This window comes from Oryctolagus cuniculus, chromosome 7 (genome assembly GCF_964237555.1).
Source record: "Oryctolagus cuniculus chromosome 7, mOryCun1.1, whole genome shotgun sequence".
Taxonomy (NCBI): Eukaryota; Metazoa; Chordata; class Mammalia; order Lagomorpha; family Leporidae; genus Oryctolagus; species Oryctolagus cuniculus.
The window spans coordinates 104,021,158-104,038,995 of record NC_091438.1 but is presented as its reverse complement, the minus strand read 5'-3'; the positions used below and the strand labels follow the sequence as shown (position 1 = coordinate 104,038,995).

Below are 17,838 nucleotides of genomic sequence, written 5' to 3'. Positions count from 1 at the left end.
CGGCGCCTGCGCCAGCGGGGGCCTAGGAGACCCCGGGCTGCCTGGCGGGCTCGGGCTGGCGCTCCCCGGGCGGCCTGGGAGCCTAGGCCGGCTTCCGTGGCGCTCCTTCTCCCTCTGGTGGTCGGCAGCGAGGCGAAGTTGTTTCCGTGCTCTGAAGGGGGGAGGCAGTTAAGTTGCAAGCCCAGCCTCTGGTTCGAGAGAATTTGCAAAGAGAGCTAACAGTTACTCTTGGGACCCTCCAGGAACGTCTGCAATGTTAGCGTCTGAAGCTTGACACTCCAGGGCCACCGGCTTGCTTCAGGCAGTGCCCTGTGGTTCTAGTAAAAGCTTCAGGTGTGTGTGGGCGTCGCTGTCCTGCGTGCATCTTGCCAGAGGCCATGATTCTGTTCTCTGCAAAAATGTAGGTTCAGATCCCCCTCATTCGCTTGATAAATATTGTGTTAAGTAGTTTTGCATAATGCATACGACATAGGATATGGAGCAGGGTGTGTAAAACTTGCCAAATTGTTTCCCTTAAGAAAATCTTCCGTCATCCCTTTATGAGATTCGGGTTGTGCTTATTTTGAAGTAGTTTCCGTTTATTTTTTAATTAATTTCCATCTACTTGAAGGGTAGACGGGGAGACAGAGAGAGATCATCTTCCACCCGCTGGTTCACTTCCTAAATGCCTGCAGCAGCCCGTAGTGGGGCTAGGCTGGAGCCAGGAGCCAGGACCAACATCTTTGTCTCTAAGGAGGGTGGCAGGGGTCCAACCACTAGACTGTGATCTGCTGCTTCCCAGGATGTTTTGTCAGGAAGCCGGCTGGGAGGCAGCGGAGAAGGGACTGGAACCCACACTTGGATATGGGGTATGGAATGTGGGTGTCCCAAGTAGGGCTTACCCTGTTGCATCACAACACCCATTTCTTTGGGTTGTGTGTAAGTCAAAATTCTGCATTCAGAATTTCACTGGAATTTTAGAAAATTGATCTGCAAGGAGATATCATTTTTCAATTGACAGAAATTAAGATAGGTTCTGAGGTTTTGAAGAGACTTTCCCAAAGTTTTGAGTGGCCTTAAACATTGACACCTGTCTGAAGCTGTTGGGCGCTAGGAATCCTTTAGTGCAGCAGAGTGAGACGTTGGTTAACTGATTTGAAGCTGTGGAAGATTTCATTTGGAAACTTAACAGCAGTTTGAGAATTTAGTGAAAAGAGGTAAAGGGAAATATTAATGGTATATGGAGTTTTCTTAAACTATGAAACTTGGATAATGTAGGTTGAGAAATACCTAGTTTTCTTAAAAATAAATGTACATAAGCATTTAAAAGACACAGACAAATATCTTCTGTTGATTCACATCCCAAATGTCTGCAACAGCTAAGGATGGGCCAGGTAGAAGGCAGGAGCATGAAACTCAGTCTGGGTCTTCCACTTGGGTGGCAGGGACCCAGCAACTTGAGCTATTACCTATTGTCTCCCAGGGTGCACATTAGCAGGAAGCTAGAATTGGAAGCAGAACCAGGACTGAAACCCAGGCACTCAGATATAGGATGCAGGTGGCCCAAGCAGTGTCTTAACTGCTATACAAAATGGCTAATTCTATAGGTCTGTTTTCCTAGTGGGTGGTATTTTTGAAAAGCCCTTGGTAGATGGGAACAATTAACCCAATTTTTACATTAAAGAACATTAGTAGAATGGTAGGTGTTACAAAATAGTGCCAGCCATTTTTTAAAATCTAGAGATTTTTCTTTTTTTCTTGGCCTTTTCAGAGTAGCCACTGCTTAATATTATTACTCACATTATCAGTGATAGATACCCTGACAGCAATGGTAAATAAAAATTACAAACTATCTTCTGAAACATTTTTAAGGTTAACAATAAAGTAACTGCAGACATAGCACAGAATGGCAGGAGGATTTCTAAAAAGGCATGAGGCACAACCTAGGTGTTGCATCCAGGAAAGCTGAGTGTTTTAAGCGCTTTGTGCTTCCACGCTGTGGATACATTTTGCACAGTCCAGTTTCACATGGACAGTTTCTTTAATAATGAACATATCTAAAAGAAAAATATGGTCAAACACGGGAGATTTTTTTTTTTTTTTAAGATTTATTTACTTGAAAGGCAGAGAGAGAGCGAGCACGCAAGCGAGCGAGCGAGCGAGCAGATTTCCATCAGCTGGTTCACTCCCGAAATGGCCACATCAGCCGAGGTTGGGCCAGGCTGAAACCAGGAGCCTGGAGATTCTTCTGAGTCTCCTGTGTGGGGATAGGAACACAAGCACTTGGGCCATCTTCTACTGCTTTGCTAGGTACATTAGCAAGAAGCTGGATTGGAAGTGGAGCAGCTGGGATGTGAACTGGTACACCTATGGGATGCCAGCACTACAGGCAGAGGCTTAATCCACTACACCACAGCCCTGGCCCTAGATTTTGGTTTCTTTAAGATGACTTAGCATGTCTCTACTCTTAGCAATTACTTATTGATTGAATAAATATTAGAAGTTTTTTTTTCATTTCTTTCATCACTAATTTTTGGGAATCACTTTATCACCACTTTACTCTTTCCTCTAAATCAAGATTTCTCAACACAAATTACTGACCACCTGTGTTAGAATCACCTGGGATATTTGTTAAAGTGCTAATTCCTGTGATTTCCTAAAACTGTGTTGAGGGGGATGGTATGTTCCTCGGTGTGGAGGAGCCTGGATCTTAGAAGATTCAGTGAAGCTCAGCTGCTATAACGTCCAGTTACTGCCTAGGTGTGGATGTTTTTATGAAAGAAATATGAGCCTCTGGCAATTCACTCTGACATCTGAACCTGTAACCAACAGCGCATATTTGGACAACAGCGGGACACTGATGCATGGGCAGAGAATCTGAAGTAGTTTACTGTCTGGAGCTTGTTTTTCAGAAGATGTTCAAGAGAAACTGGTGATATTGTACTCAGAGAGGGCCAGACCACCACAAACAAGGAAGCATATGACTGTAAGAAATCAGTTTGAGGCAGATGTTTTGGACATAGAAGGTTTGAAGACATATTGCAACGTGGAAGGGCCCTCCTCCTACCCTTTTTTTCTATCCTGAACATACCCCAACCCTTGCTGTAAAAGCCTTAGCAACTGCTTCACAGGAAAGCAGTTTCTTTTCTGGAACTACATCTCCCCAATGTCTTCCTTGTCACAATTAATAAAGCTCTCCTCTAAGCAGTTCCTGCTGAGGGTGATTTTTTTGGTGAAGCTCCAAGCAATTGATCCCCTTGTATCTCTGATACAGTAGATACCACAAAAGAAAATGAAATGAATGTATCATCTCTTAAATATGGTGAGATTAAAATTTTTGCTTCTAGACATAAATGATCTATCTGAGCAAGGTTCTCTATTCTGCCCATGGAATCATTTCGTATCATTAGAATACATAGCAGATGTTGTACCTTTTTTATTCAGTGCTATATCTCTAGCCACCAAACAGCATACAGTAGGAATTTAATAAATATTTGGTGGATGTATACATTTTTTTTTCTTATCACTAAAAACAAAGTTTGTATATGGGTGAGAAAATCCACTGATCTTTTCTTCTTGGAAGCTTTTTTTTTTTTTTTTTTTTTTGACAGGCAGAGTGGATAGTGAGAGAGAGAGACAGAGAGAAAGGTCTTCCTTTTTGCCATTGGTTCACCCTCCAATGGCTGCCACGGCTGGCGTGCTGAGGCCAGCGCACCGCACTGATCCAAAGGCAGGAGCCAGGTGCTTCTCCTGGTCTCCCCTGGGGTACAGGGCCCAAGCACTTGGGCCATCCTCCACTGCCTTCCCGGGCCACAGCAGAGAGCTGGCCTGGAAGAGGGGCAGCCAGGAAAGAATCCAGCGCCCCGATCTTAGAAGCTTTTAATACTCCTGCATGTTTGTGAAATTTATTTATTCTTGCAGTTTAGCCATTCCACAATGATGTGTGTACTTATGAGTCTGATTTCATGAATTTCATGATTTTATTTCACAAATATTGCTTAGTATTGGATTAGTCTGAGAAAATTTCTTCTTTTTTCTTTAAGTTGCTCCAGTCTGTTTTTCTCCCTGCATCTAAAGCTACTATTATTCAATCTCCTAGATGCATCTTGTTTTTCTGATGTTCTTCTATAATTTTCATTTTATTATTTTTTTCTTCAAGTTTAAGAAATGTTGCTGCTAAGTTTCTACTTCATTAATTCAGTTTCCTTTTGTACCTAGTCTGATTCATCTTTGAGAAAGCTTTTTTATTCTATCTTTATTTATTTCTGAATAGCCTACTCTTGATTTGAATTATGAGTCAGATTTTAATATATTTCTCATAAAATTTATGGTAGTTCACTGTAAAGTGCTCAAAAATTACCCCCTTCTTAGAACTCTTAAATTCTCCAAAAATCTATAATTTCTTAAGACATTTTTCCTTTTTTAAGATTTATTTATTAATTTGAAAGGCAGAGTTAGAGAGAAGTAGAGATAGTGGGAGAGGCAGAAAGAGAGAGAGAGATCTTCCATCCCCTGGCACACCCCCCAAATAGCTGCGATGGGTAGGGTTGGTTGGGCCAGGCCAAAGCCAGGAGTCAGGAGCTTCATCCGGGTCTCCCATGAGGGTGTGGGGACCAAGGACTTGGGTTACTTTCCAGTGCTTTCTCATGCACATTAACAGGGAGCTGTATCATAAGTGAAGCAGCTGGGACTTGAACTGGCACCCATATGGGATGCCAGTGTTGCCAACTGTAGCCTAACTTACTACACCACAATGCCAGCCCCAAAAGTTTTTTCTCTTTTACTTAGCATCAGAACTGAGGTAGACCCCAGTAAACATTAGTAAGTTCGTGTAAATATTTTCTAAATAACTGCCACTTACTTAAAAAACACAATGATTTTATTTATTTATTTGAGGCAGAGCTACAGACAGAGAGAGGGAGAGACAGAGAGAAAAGTCTTCTAGCCTCTGATTTACTCCCCGTAAGGCTGCAGTAGCTGGAGCTGGGCCGATCCAAAGACAGGAGCCAGGAGCCTCCTCTGGGACTTCCATATGGATGATGGGATCTAAGCACATGGGCCATCTTCCACTGCTTTCTCAGGCCCTAAGCAGAGAGCTGGATCTGAAGAGGAGCAGCTGGGACATGAACTGGCGCCCTATGGAATGGCAGCACTACAGCGGAGGCTTAGCATTTTGTGCCACAGTGCTGGCACATACCTCTTACTTTTCAACCTTTCATTCTCCATCCAGATCCTGCATCCTCAAGTACTGAGATAGGAACTTTAGTTCAGGGAGAGAAGTATAGTTTGTGTATTGTTTTGTTTCTTAGTCAACAATCATTTCCTTTGCAAAAAGCATGGCTCCTCATTTATGGAAATACTTCTGTATATTATGTATTTTGAGTGGATTTTTTTGTTATCCTTACTCTCTGCAATTACCTCGGAATGACCACTTGACCCAACGGAGTCATGGTATTCTGTCCCCTGGTTCAGTGAGGTGGCCATGTGACCCAGCTGAGCCACTCAGAGTCCTCTGAGGTTTTGTTAAACTGAGTCAGAAGGTCTTCCACATGGGTGCTGCGGCCCAAGCACTTGGTCCATCTTCTGCTGTTTTTCCAGGCCATCAATAGAGAGCTGGATGGAAAGAGGAGCAGCCAGGACACAAACCAGTGTTTGTACGGGATGCTGGAACCAAGGTGGAGGCTTACCTTACTATGTCACGGTGCCAGCCCTCTTTGATCCATCTTAAGTTGACTTTTGTATATGGTGAGATGTATGAATCTAAGTTCATTATATATGTCCAGTTTTACCACCACTATTTTTTGAAGAAAATATCCTTACTCCACTGTATAATCTGAGCACTTTTGTTAAAAAATCAGTTGGCTCTATGTATGTGATTAATTTATGGGCTCTCTATTCTGTTTCACTGAAACACATATCAGTTTTTAGTCCAGTACCATGCTGTTTTAATTTGTATAGCTTTGTAATTTTTTTTTTATTTAAAAGCAAGATTTATTAGAGTTGGAGACCTCCAGCCAGCCAGAGTGGCATAGAGGGAGACTCCAAAGAGGCACAGCCTGAAGGGGCTGGTGGTACTGGGGTTTTTAAGCACAGTTTTGGGGAAGAAAAAACTTGACATTCAGTTACAAGGTAGGACAAAACCCATCAAAAGAGCTGATTTGCAATCTTTTATTCTGTCTGGCTTGCTCCTGATAAACAGAGGCATAAGGAGGATGGGGTACCTAATTTGCTTCACAGTAAACTAGGAACTCAGAAAGAATCTCTACTCCTTGAAGTCAGGTATTGTTATGCATCTGGCTTGATTTTTCTTGAACAGGATTGCATCAGCTATTTGGAGTCTTTTGTGATTACATATGAATTTTAAGATTGCTTAATCTAATTCTGTAAAGAATGTCATTGGTATTTTGATAGGAATTGCATTATCTATAAATTGCTTTAGATAGAATAGACATTTAATGATATTGATTCTTCCAATCCATGAGCAAGGAATATCTTTCCTTTTCTGTGAGTGTCGATGATTTTTTCATAACTGATAGTTTCATTGTAGAGATCTTTAACATTTTTGGTTAAATTTATTCATAAATATTTGTTTTTTTTTTTTGGTGGCTGTTGTGATTGGGATTTCTTTCTTGATTTCTGTTCCAGTGAATTAATTGTTAGCATATCAAAAGCTACTTTTTTGTATGCCTATTTTTTAAGCTGTAACTTTACTCAATTGATTTGTCAATTCTAACAGTTTTTGGTGGAGTGTTTAGGTTTTTGCATGTACAATATCATGTCATCTGCAAACATGGATGACTTGACTTACTATTTTCCAATTTTGATGCCCTGTATTTCTTTCTCCTCCCTAATTGACTTGCTAAAACTTCCAGTACTACATTGAATATAGTGGTGAAAGTGGACATCCTTGTCTTGATTCAGATCTGAAGGGAAATGCTTTCAGCTCTTTCCTATTCAATATGATATTGTTTATTGATTTGTTAAGTCTTTATTATTTTGAGGAGTGTACTTTCTATACCTAACGTATAGAATGTTTTTCTTACTAAGGGATGTTGAATCTTATCAGATGCTTTCTCTGAATCTATTGAGATGACCATGTGGTTCTTGTTCTTCATTCTATTGATGTGATTTATGATATTTAGTTTTTTGCAAATGTTGAACCATCCTTGTATTTCTAGCCCTTGATCGTGATGTATGATCTTTTTATTTGGCTTTGGATTTGATTTGCTATTTTGTTGAGAATCTTTGCTTCTATGTTCATTAAGTATATAGGTCTGTAATTTTTTGTGTGCCACATCTTTGGTTTTGATATGAGAGTGATGCTGGCTTCATAAAAATTTTGGCAGAGTGCTATCTTGTTCAATATTTTGGAACAGTTTGAAAAGTTTTTGAGTTAGTTCCTCTTTGGATGTTTTGTAGAATTCAGTAGAAAACCTTTAGGTTCTGGACTTTTCCTTGATAAAAGACTTGATTACTGCTTCAGTCTCATAGCTTCTTATTGATCTGTTTTGATTGTGTATATCTTATTGATTTAATCTTGGTAGATTATATATATCCACAAATTTATCCATTTGTTTGAGATTTTGCAGTTTATCAGAATATGGTTCTTCATTTTTTTATGATCCTTTTTTATTTTAGTGGTGTCAGTTTTAATGTCTTCTTTTTCATCTCTAATTTTACTTACATGAGTTTTTTCTTTTGTCAGTCTGGTTAAAGGTTTACCTATTTTGTTTATGTTCTCAAAAAACCAACTTTTTGTTTTGTTCATCTTCTGTTGTGATTATTTTTATTTCTTGCTTCCAGCCGATTTTGGGTTTGGTTTGTTTTTATTTTTCTACATCTTCAAGATGCATTGTTGAATCTGTCATTTTAGGCATTTCTCTCTCTTTTTAAAAATGTAAACACTTAATGACAATAGCTTCGAGATAAGCAAAAACTTTGAGAATTTACTACCACCAGACCAGCTTTACAAAAAATTCTGAAGAACTCCTTGCATTAGAGGTAAACACAAGAACACAAGACAGCACCAAATTTACTAATAGTTCAGGTAGAATCAGTATCCAATCAACAAAATGATGAGTTTTGGTTCTCATCTGTCTATATTAACCTTGTTGATCTTGAAATATTTAATAATAAACTTTCCTGTTATTACTGTTTTGCTGTATCCCATGGGTTTTGATATTTTGTATTTTCATTTATTTCAAGAAAGTTTTTGATTTCTTATTTAATTTCCTCAGTGACCCATTTATCATTCAATAGCATGTTTAAATTTTTTTAAAGAATTTTTATTTATTTATTTGAGAGGTAGAGTTACAGACAGTGAGAGGGAGAGACAGAGAGAAAGGTCTTCTGTCTGTTGGTTCACTCTCCAAGTGGCCGCAATGGCCAGAACTTTGCCCATGTGAAGCCAGGAGCCAGGTGCTTCTTCCTGGTCTCCCATGTGGGTGCAGGGGTCCAAGGACTTTGGCCATATTCTACTGCTTTTCCAGGCTACAGCAGAGAGCTGGATTGGAAGAAGAGCAGCTGGGACTAGAACCAGCGCCCATATGGGATGTTGGTGCCGCAGGCGGAGGATTAAACTGCGCCATGGTGCTGGCACCATCATGTTTAATTTCTATGTATTTTTGAGTGTGTTATTGTTATTCTTGTTGATTTCTAGTTTTCTTATTTTATGGCCTGAGAAGATATATGGTCTGATTTCAGTCTTTTTAAAGTTAGCTGAGACTTGATTTTTTTGCCTAATATGTGGTCTGTCCCAGAAAATATGCCATGTCTTAATGAGAAGAATGTGTGTACTATATCTGTCAAGTGAAATTTCCTGTAAATGTCTGTTAGGTCCATGTGATTGATAGCATATTTCAACTCAGATGTATCTTTATTGATTTTCTGTCTGGATGATCTGTCCATTGATGAGAGTGAGGTGTTGAAGTCACCTACTTTTATCGTTTCATAGTCTATCTCTCCCTTTAGGTTTAGTATTATTTCCTGTGTATTTTTGTGTGATCTAATGTTGGGTGCATATATATTTATAATTGTTGATCTTCTTGCTGAATTGAGCCTTTTATCAAAATGTAATGTCCTTCTTTATATCTTTTTAGAGTTTTTGATTTAAATTGTTTGATATGAGGAAAACTTTTCCTGTTTATTTTTGGTTTCCATTTGCCTCTTATTTCTCTCCTTCACTTTCAGTCTGTGTTTACCTTTGTTTTTGAAGTTGGTTTCTTGTAGGAAGCATATTATGGGTGCTTTGTTTTTTTTTTTTTTTTTAATCCATTTAGCCAACATAAGTGTTTTAATTGGAGAATTTAATTCATTTATATTCAAGCTTGGTATTTATAGATAAGGCCTATGACTTGTCATTTTTTGATTGGATACTGATTCTACTTGATCTCTTAGTAAATTTGGTGGTGTCATGTGTTTTTGTGTTGACTTCTAATGCAGGGTGCTTTTAAGAATTTTTTGTAAGGCTGGTCTGGTAGTGGTGAATTCTCTGTTTTTGCTTATCCAGAAGCTATCTTTTTTTTCCTTCACTTTTTAAATAAGATTTATTTTATTTATTTGAAAGGCAGAGTTACAGAGAGAGGTAGAGGCAGAGGGAGTTCTTCTATCTATTGGTTTGCTCCCCAATTGGCTGCAACCACCGGGGCTGGGCCAGGCTGAAGCCAAGAGCCAGGTGCTTCTTCTGGGTCTCCCCTGTGTGTGGCAGGGGCCCAAAAACTTAGGCCATCTTCTGCTATTTTTCTAGGAGAATTAGCGGGGAGCTGGATTGGAAGTGAAGCAGCTGGGACTCAAACTGCCGTCCATATGTGATATCGGCACTGCAGGCTGGGACTTTAACCTACTGCACTGCAATGCCAGCCCCTCGTCTTCACTTTTAAAGGATAGTTTTGCCAGATATAATATTCTTGGTTGGAAGTTCTTTTCTTTTAAGACCTTGAATATATCTTCCCATTCTTTCCTGAACTATAGGGTTTCCACTGAGAAGTCAGTGTTCATCTGATTGGTTTTCCTTTATATGTAACTTGACATTTTTCTCTTGCAGTCTTTAGAATTCTCTCCTTGTCTTTAACTTTTCACAATTTGACTACAATATGCCTTGAAGAAGATCTTTTTTGTTGAGTCTGCTTGGGGTTCTTCGGGCTTGTATCTGGATATCTATGTCTCTTTCAAAACCTGGGAAATTTTCAACTATTATTTCATTTTGCAGTTTCTCAACATCTTTTTCCTTTTCTCTTCTTTAGGAATACCTATAATACAAATATTTGGTCATTTAATGCTATCACTTATTTCATGTAGACTTCCTTCCTTTGATTTGTTTTCTCTCTATTTTTATCTGATTGGATTATTTCAAAACCATTATCCTCGAGTTCAGAAATTCTTGTCTCTACTTGGTCTATTCAGCTGATAAAGCTCTCAGTCATATTTTTCATTTCTGTGATTTCATCTCCAAAATTTCTATTTGATTCTTAATGAGTTGCTATTTTCATTTATATTACTCATTGATTTCTCATTTCTTTATCTGTATTCTCTTGCATCTCATTGAGTTTTGCTTACAGTCATTATATTGAATTCTATATCTGTAATTTCATAGATTTCCTTCAGTTCAGGATCTAATTCTGGAGGATTGCGTTGTTTTTTTGAAGGCATCGTGCTACCTTGCTTCTTCATGTCTCCTGTGTCCCTGTGTTGACATCTGTACATCTGGTGTAGTCATCCCTTCCTATTTATGAAGTAGATTTTATTGGAAACAAGTTTATAGTTTAGCTGGAGTGCAGGTTATCACTTGGCTTGTTGCTTTATCTTTGGTCCCAGAGGAACACAGATATGTAGTCTCTGAATGATTTCTTTTGTACTAATCAATGTCAGTTGTATCTATAAGTTAGACAGTGGTCTAGTGTGTTGCAGTTTATAGGGATAGAAGTGTGGCTTTGAGATGAATATGGGTTTTCTAGGGTGTATGTCTTTGATCCACAGAGGATTTGGTGTCCGTCTCATTGTTGACTCTGATAGACAGGGCTCTCTTTGTTCTTAGGGCTGAGAGAAATGGATGCCTGTCACCTTATCCTACTCATAAGACTGAGTGATGCCTGGGGCTTATGGCATCAGTTGCTGTGGGTCTAGGATGTGTGATGTTGATGGACCCTTCTTCAGATCCTGTTAGATGAGTCCAACTGGTGCTTTGGCTTATAACACTAACTGCCATGGTCCTAGGACTAGGGATGTTAGTTGAACCCTACTCCAGGCCTATAGGGTGACTACAAGGTATCCAGGAGCTCTCTGGGGGGTATGAGTCTAGAATGGTTGAATGCAGGTAGATTCTTCACTGTGTCCACAAGGTAGATTCCAGTGGCATTGAGAAATTTAGAATTGTTACAATCCCGGTCTTGCAGATCTCCTAGATGGCAGGGGATTTTTTATGGGCTGCTTTTGGTGTTAGCCACCAGAAGCTAAGGTGAATCCCCCTGGCTCATGTAAAATGCATGAGCATAGCCCTGGGGCTAATGCCCCGAAACTCCCACTGTTGCAGGATGCAGAGCATCTGTCCTTTGCCCCAAACGTTTCTCTGACTCTGAATCTGACTCTGATGCTGGTAGGAGTGGAACAGAGGCACCCTGGACGATTTTTCACTGCTAAGTATGGCACTCTGTGGGAGTGAGGGAGGTGAAGGAAGAAAAGCAACTTCCCTACTCCAAGTCCTGCAGTTGCTCAGACCCCAGTCAGCTCCCTAGGCTGAAGTAAAAGTCAGTGGGTGACTGTGGAATTCCTCTTAGCTAAAACTGTGAGTGGAGGGCACACAGCAATTGCTTCCTACCTAGATATGATAAAATGGTGGCTCCCAGCCAGCAGCTGGCTGTGCCACCTGGCTGGCTGCTGTGGTGTCTCTGTCTTCTCTTGTCATCCCACAGAGTCTTCATTGTTTTTTCACTCTTCACCAAAATTTCCATCAGTCAGGCCCCATTTCCTGGCTTCCAAGGTGTCCTGACATTCTCCTTGCCAGGTCTTGTGAAAAGGAAAGGTCACAGAAAACAGAACCTGAGCCATTCACCACCTTTCTTCTCAAGCCAGGTCATTCCAATTTTTGTTATTTAACGTTCAAAGATCTGTAATCTGCTAATGTTATTGATATTTCTCAGGAAAGATGCCATTTAACTCCTTGGTAATGTTTTATACCATTCTAATAGGTTATAGAAGTTTATATAGATGACAGAGAAAGTATATAACTACATTGAAAAAAATTTTCAGAATTTCTCACCATCAAGTGCCATCCTTCCTGTGAAACTTGTTATATGTTTGACAGCTAAACTCTTTTTTTGGGATCTACTGCTATTTGTAAAGAGTTTTATCCCACTGAGAACTGTGGTAACCCATCTCGCACAAAGTCCATAACATTCCTCTAATGATTCTGGTGAAGTCCATGGTCTCAAATTTAGTATCCAAGTCTACCAAGAGGAGTTGAGAAGAGTGTGAGAGGCACTGGTGCTAGGTTGCTATATATTCCATATTTTTCTTTATTGTATTTGTGTATTATTGGAGTTGAAAATTTTATGAAGAATTCCCTTATGAGATTTTTTTTTCTCATTCAATATTTTCTTAGCTTCCAGCAAGGCCCCAGTGATTTATGTTTCCTGGTTTTATCCTATCATAAATCAAGTAGGGCTAACTTATGTAGTCAAGTGATATTTAAGAGATAATAGTGTGGATCTTGACTGTAGGACAGAAAAGAAATTCCTGATCCTGCTTTATTATTTCTGGATCTCTTGCCCTGGGAGCATTAGGTGCTATATCGTGAGGCCATTAGACAGTCTTTTGGAGAAGTCTGAGGTGAGACGCTGAGCACTTCTGTCAAAAACTGGCACTGAATGAGTGAGCTAATTTAGAAGATTCTGCAGCTTTCATCAAGGTTTTGGATAACCAGTCTTGGGCAACACTTTGACAACAGCATTGTAAGTTTTTGAATTGGAACCACCAGCTGAGCCACATCTGGAATGATGACCCACAGAAAGTATCTAAAATAAAAATGTTTATAGTTTTTAGATGTTATGTTTTGGGAGCACTGCTTTTTTTGTTTAAAAAAAAAAGATTTCTATTTGAAAGGCAGTGTTATGGGGGGAAGTTTTGAGAGAGAGAGAGACAGACAGACAGACAAGGTTTCTTCTGCTTCATCTCTGCTTCATCCCTCAAATGTCAACATATGGGTCTGGGTAAGGCAAAAGCCATGAGCCAGAAACTCCATCCAGGTTTCTCTTGTGAGTGGAAGGAAACCAAGTATTTGGACCATCATTTGCTGCCTCCCAGGAGGATTAGCAGGAAGTACAGAGTAATCAGGACTCGAACCAGCACGTCAATATTGGGTGCAGGGATTCCAAAGGCTGCCTAACTCTGTCATAATGCTGGCCCTGGAATTGTTACATATTAATGCATCGCTAATGTAAAATTTCTTCTTATTCTTTAGAAATAAACTATACAATGATAGTAGGGTTAACCCTGAGGGAGAAGTTTAAAAGAAGAACAAATAGGAATGAAATTTTCTGCTTTGCACTTGTTGATGCTGAGATGCTTAGAAGTTCAAGTACAAATTGATGTTGGATAAAAGATCCATGAATTTTTGAAAGAATTTTAGGATGGAATGTTAGAAGAAGTATTTATTTATAGATTTTATGCATTTTCACAACTATAGAGAGAGATTTGGACAGATAAGAGAAAGAAGCTCATCACTGGTTCACTCCTGAGGTTGAGGAAAGGAAGAAGGGCTGACATAGACGCCTAAGAAGGAACCACAATTAAGATGGAATGGCTGGGTCATATGGTAGATCCATTTTAAGATTTCTGAGGAAACTCCATGTTGTCTTCCATAGTGATTGTACTAGTTTACATGCTCACCAACAGTGTATTAGGGTACCTTTTTCAACGCATCATTGCCAGCAATTTTTTTTTTAATGCTTGAATGATAGCCATTCTGACTAGGGTGTGAAGAAATCTTATTGTAATTTTTATTTGCATTTCCCTGCTGGCTAGTAATCCTGAACATCTTTTCAACATCTCTTTTAGCCTTTTGTATTTCTTCCTATGAAAAATGCCTGTTCATATGCTTAGCTCGTTTCTTAACTGGAATAACTTAACTAATGACTAGATAAAGAAAATGAGGTATTTATACATAATGGAATACTATTCAGCCATAAAAAGGAGTTATATTCTTCTGTCTCTTCCTCTCTAACTCTGCCTTTCTAATAAATAAAATAAATGAAATCCTGACTTTTGCATGAGGATGACAACACAACATATCAAAACTTATGGGACACAAAATGAGCAGTGTTAAGAGGAAAGTTTATAGTGGTTAGTGCCTACGTCAAGAAATTGGAAAGGCATCAAATGATCTATCAATGAATCTCAGAGGTCAAGAAAAACAAGAACATATCAAACCCTAAATTAGAAAGAAGGAAAGACCTAAATAATAGAAGTGGAAAAATGAAAAAGGAGATGATACAACATATACAACATAAATAAAAAGAATCACCAGGAATTACTACAAAAAGCTAATGCTGACACATTTAAAAATCTGGAAGAAATATATAGATTTCTGGATACATATAATTTACCAAAATTGAGTCACCAACATATAGAAAACCTAAATCGATCATAACAAAGATGGAGATTGAATCAGTAATAAAGGCTCTCCCATAAAAGTCCAGGACTGGATATTTTCACTTCAGAATGCTACCAAACATTTAAATAGCTAATTCCAATTCTTCTCAAACTATTCAATACCATTGAAAGTGAAGGAATCCTCCCAAACTTCTATGAGGCCAACGTCACCTTAATTTCAAAACCAGAAAAGGGTACAACAAAGAGAACTATAGACCAGTATCCCTGATGAACATAGATGCAAAAGTCCTCAGAAAAATACTAGCTAATAGAATCCAACAACACATCAAAAAGATTAACCCATACCAGGTGGGATTTATCCTTGGTATGTAGAGATGGTTCAATTTACACAAATCAATGAACATGATAAAAAATTAACAAATTGAAGAATTAAAAACCATATGATTATGTCCATAAAGAGACAGCATTTGATAAGATACAACATCCTTTCATAATAAAAATTTTAAGCAAATTGGGTATAGAAGGAAATACCTCAACACAGTGAAGGCAATATATGATAAACCCACAGTCAGCATCATATTGAATGGGGAAAAGTTGGAAGCATTTCCACTAAGATCTGGAACCAGACAAGGATGCCCACTGTCATCATTACTATTCAATATAGTTCTAGCATTTTAACCAGAGCCATAACCAAGAAAAGGAAATCAACGGGATACGAATGAGAAAGAGGGACGTCAAATTATCCCTGTTTGCAGATGATATGATCCTATGCATAGATGAACTAAAAGACAACACTAAGAGATTATTAGAATTAATGCGAGGGTTTGGCAAAGTTGCAGGGAATCAGTAGCCTTCGTATACACAAACAATGCCATGGCTGAGAAAGAACTTGTAGGGTTAGTCCATTCACAATAGCTACAAAAAATTTAAATACCTTTGGATAACTTTAACCAAAGATGTTGTTCTCTACAATGAAAATTACAGAACATCCAGGAAAGAAGTAGAAGAAGGCACACACAAAGGAAAAAATCTTACATATTCATGGATTGGAATAATTAATAAAATGTTCCAACTATCCAAAGCAATTTATAAATTTAGGGTGATTGCTATCAAAATACCAAAGATGTTCTTTTCAGATCTGGAATAATCAACTCTAAAATTCATATGAAAACACAAGAGACTCCTAATAGCCAAAGCAATCCTAAGCAATAAAAATAAAATGGGAGTCATCACAATCCCAGATTTCCAGGCATGTTAAAAGGCCATTTTAAAGAAAAGAGTATGGTACTGGAGTAAAAATAGACATGTTGACCAATGGAACAAATTAGAAATCCCAAAATTAACCTATGCATTTACAACAATCTTAACAAGCCAGAGACACTCACCAAGGTAAGTACAGTCTTGACAATAAATGTTCTTGGGGAAATTGGGTCTCTACATAGAGAATTATGAAGTAAGACCCCTACCTGACATCCTATACAAACATCAACTCACAATGGTTCAGGGAGCTAATGTAAGACCGGAAGTTATGCAGTTAATAGAGGAAAGCATAGGGGAAACACTGCAAAGCATTGGCATAAGCAGAGACTTCTTGGATAAGACCCCAGCAGCACAGACAATAAAGGCAAAAATAGACAAATGGGATTACATCAAACTAAAAAAGTTTTTGCACAGTAAAGGGAACACTCAGCAAAGTACAGAGTCAATTGAAAGAATGGGAGAAAATATTTGTAATTATACATCTGGGAAAGTATTAATATCCAGGATATATAAGGAGCTCAAGAAACTCAATAACAACAAAATGTACAATCCACTTAAGAAATGGGCTAAAGTTATGAACAGGTATTTTTTATTCATTTATTTGACAGAGTTAGACGGTGAGAAAGAGAGAGAGAAAGGTCTTCCTTCTGTTGTTTTACCCTCCAAATGGCCGCTACAGCCAGAGCTACGCTGATCCGAAGCCAGGAGCCAGGTGCTTCCTCCTGGTCTCCCATGCGGATGCAGGGACCCAAGCACTTGGGCCATCCTCCACTGCCTTCCTGGGCCACAGCAGAGAACTGGACTGGAAGAGGAACAACCAGGATGCTGGTGATGCAGGTGGAGGATTAATCAAGTGAGCCACAGTGCTGGCCCCATGAACAGGTATTTTTTAAGGGATGGATTGCAGATGGCTGAAAGACACATGAAAAGACACTCATGACAACTAGCTATCAGGGAAATTCAAATAAAAACCACAATAAGGTTTTACCTCATCCTGGTCAGAATGGCTACCATTCAAAAATAGAAAGGTAACAAATGCTGGCAAGGATATAGAAGAAAAGGTACCCTAATACACTCTTGGTGGGAATGTAAACTAATACTACCATTGTTTAAGACAATACAGAGATTGCTCAGAAATCTGAAAGTAAATCTTCAGTGTGACCCAGCCATGGAAATCAAATCAGCATATGAAAGAGTTATCTGTTCCCCTGTGTTTATAGTGACTCAACTTACAATATCTAAGATATGGAGTCAATCCAGATGTCCATAAACTGATGAACGGATAAAGGAATTGTGGTATGTACACACAGTGGAATACTACTCAGTCATAAAAAAGAATGAAATTCCATCTTTTAAAACTAAATTGGTGCAGCTGGAGACCGTTATGCTTAGTGAAATAAGCCAATCCCCAAAAGACAAATATATGTTTTCTCTGATTTGTGGTTATTAATATACAGAGTGCAAAAATGTATATGAGTGAAATTACCATTTTGAGATTGTTTATTTTTATAACCCTGGACTATACTTCTTGAATTCTTAATTTAGTGGAGGGTTAAGTTTGTGATTACAAAGTAAATTGAAAGTATGTTATTGTAAAAATTAAAAGAAAAGTAAAAAAGGAAGGAAGGAGGAGGGTAGGAGTGAGCAAGGGGGTGGGGAAGGCTGGGTGGGAAGTATCATAATGCTTTTAAAAGTATGTATGAAATATGTTCCCTTTATATAAATAAAAATTTTTAAAAAGAAATGACAGCAAGAGGGGTTTAAAAACTTTATATTAACAATTTAAGATATAGGATACAAAGCTATGTAAGTTAAGGAGGATAATTAACTTCAAGAGAATAATTGGGGTACAATATGATGATGTAGTGATTTAAGCCTCTGCCTGCAAAGCAGGCATCCCATATGGCTATCAGTTTGTGTCCTAAGTTCTCTACTTCCAATCCAGATCTCTGCTAATGGCCTGAGAAAAGCAGCAAAAGATGGCCTAATATTTGG

At 38.6% G+C, this 17,838-nt stretch overlaps 1 long non-coding RNA gene across 1 annotated transcript in view; it reads left to right on the top strand.

Moving 5' to 3' along the window:
- The first annotated feature begins 5 nt into the window (after positions 1-5).
- The window catches only part of LOC127493440 (uncharacterized), a 222,817-nt gene continuing 204,984 nt past the window's right edge, over positions 6-17,838 (top strand). The window contains exon 1 of the long non-coding RNA XR_007923604.2: positions 6-400. This is a non-coding gene — a long non-coding RNA (uncharacterized lncRNA). The remainder of the gene's footprint in view (positions 401-17,838) is intronic.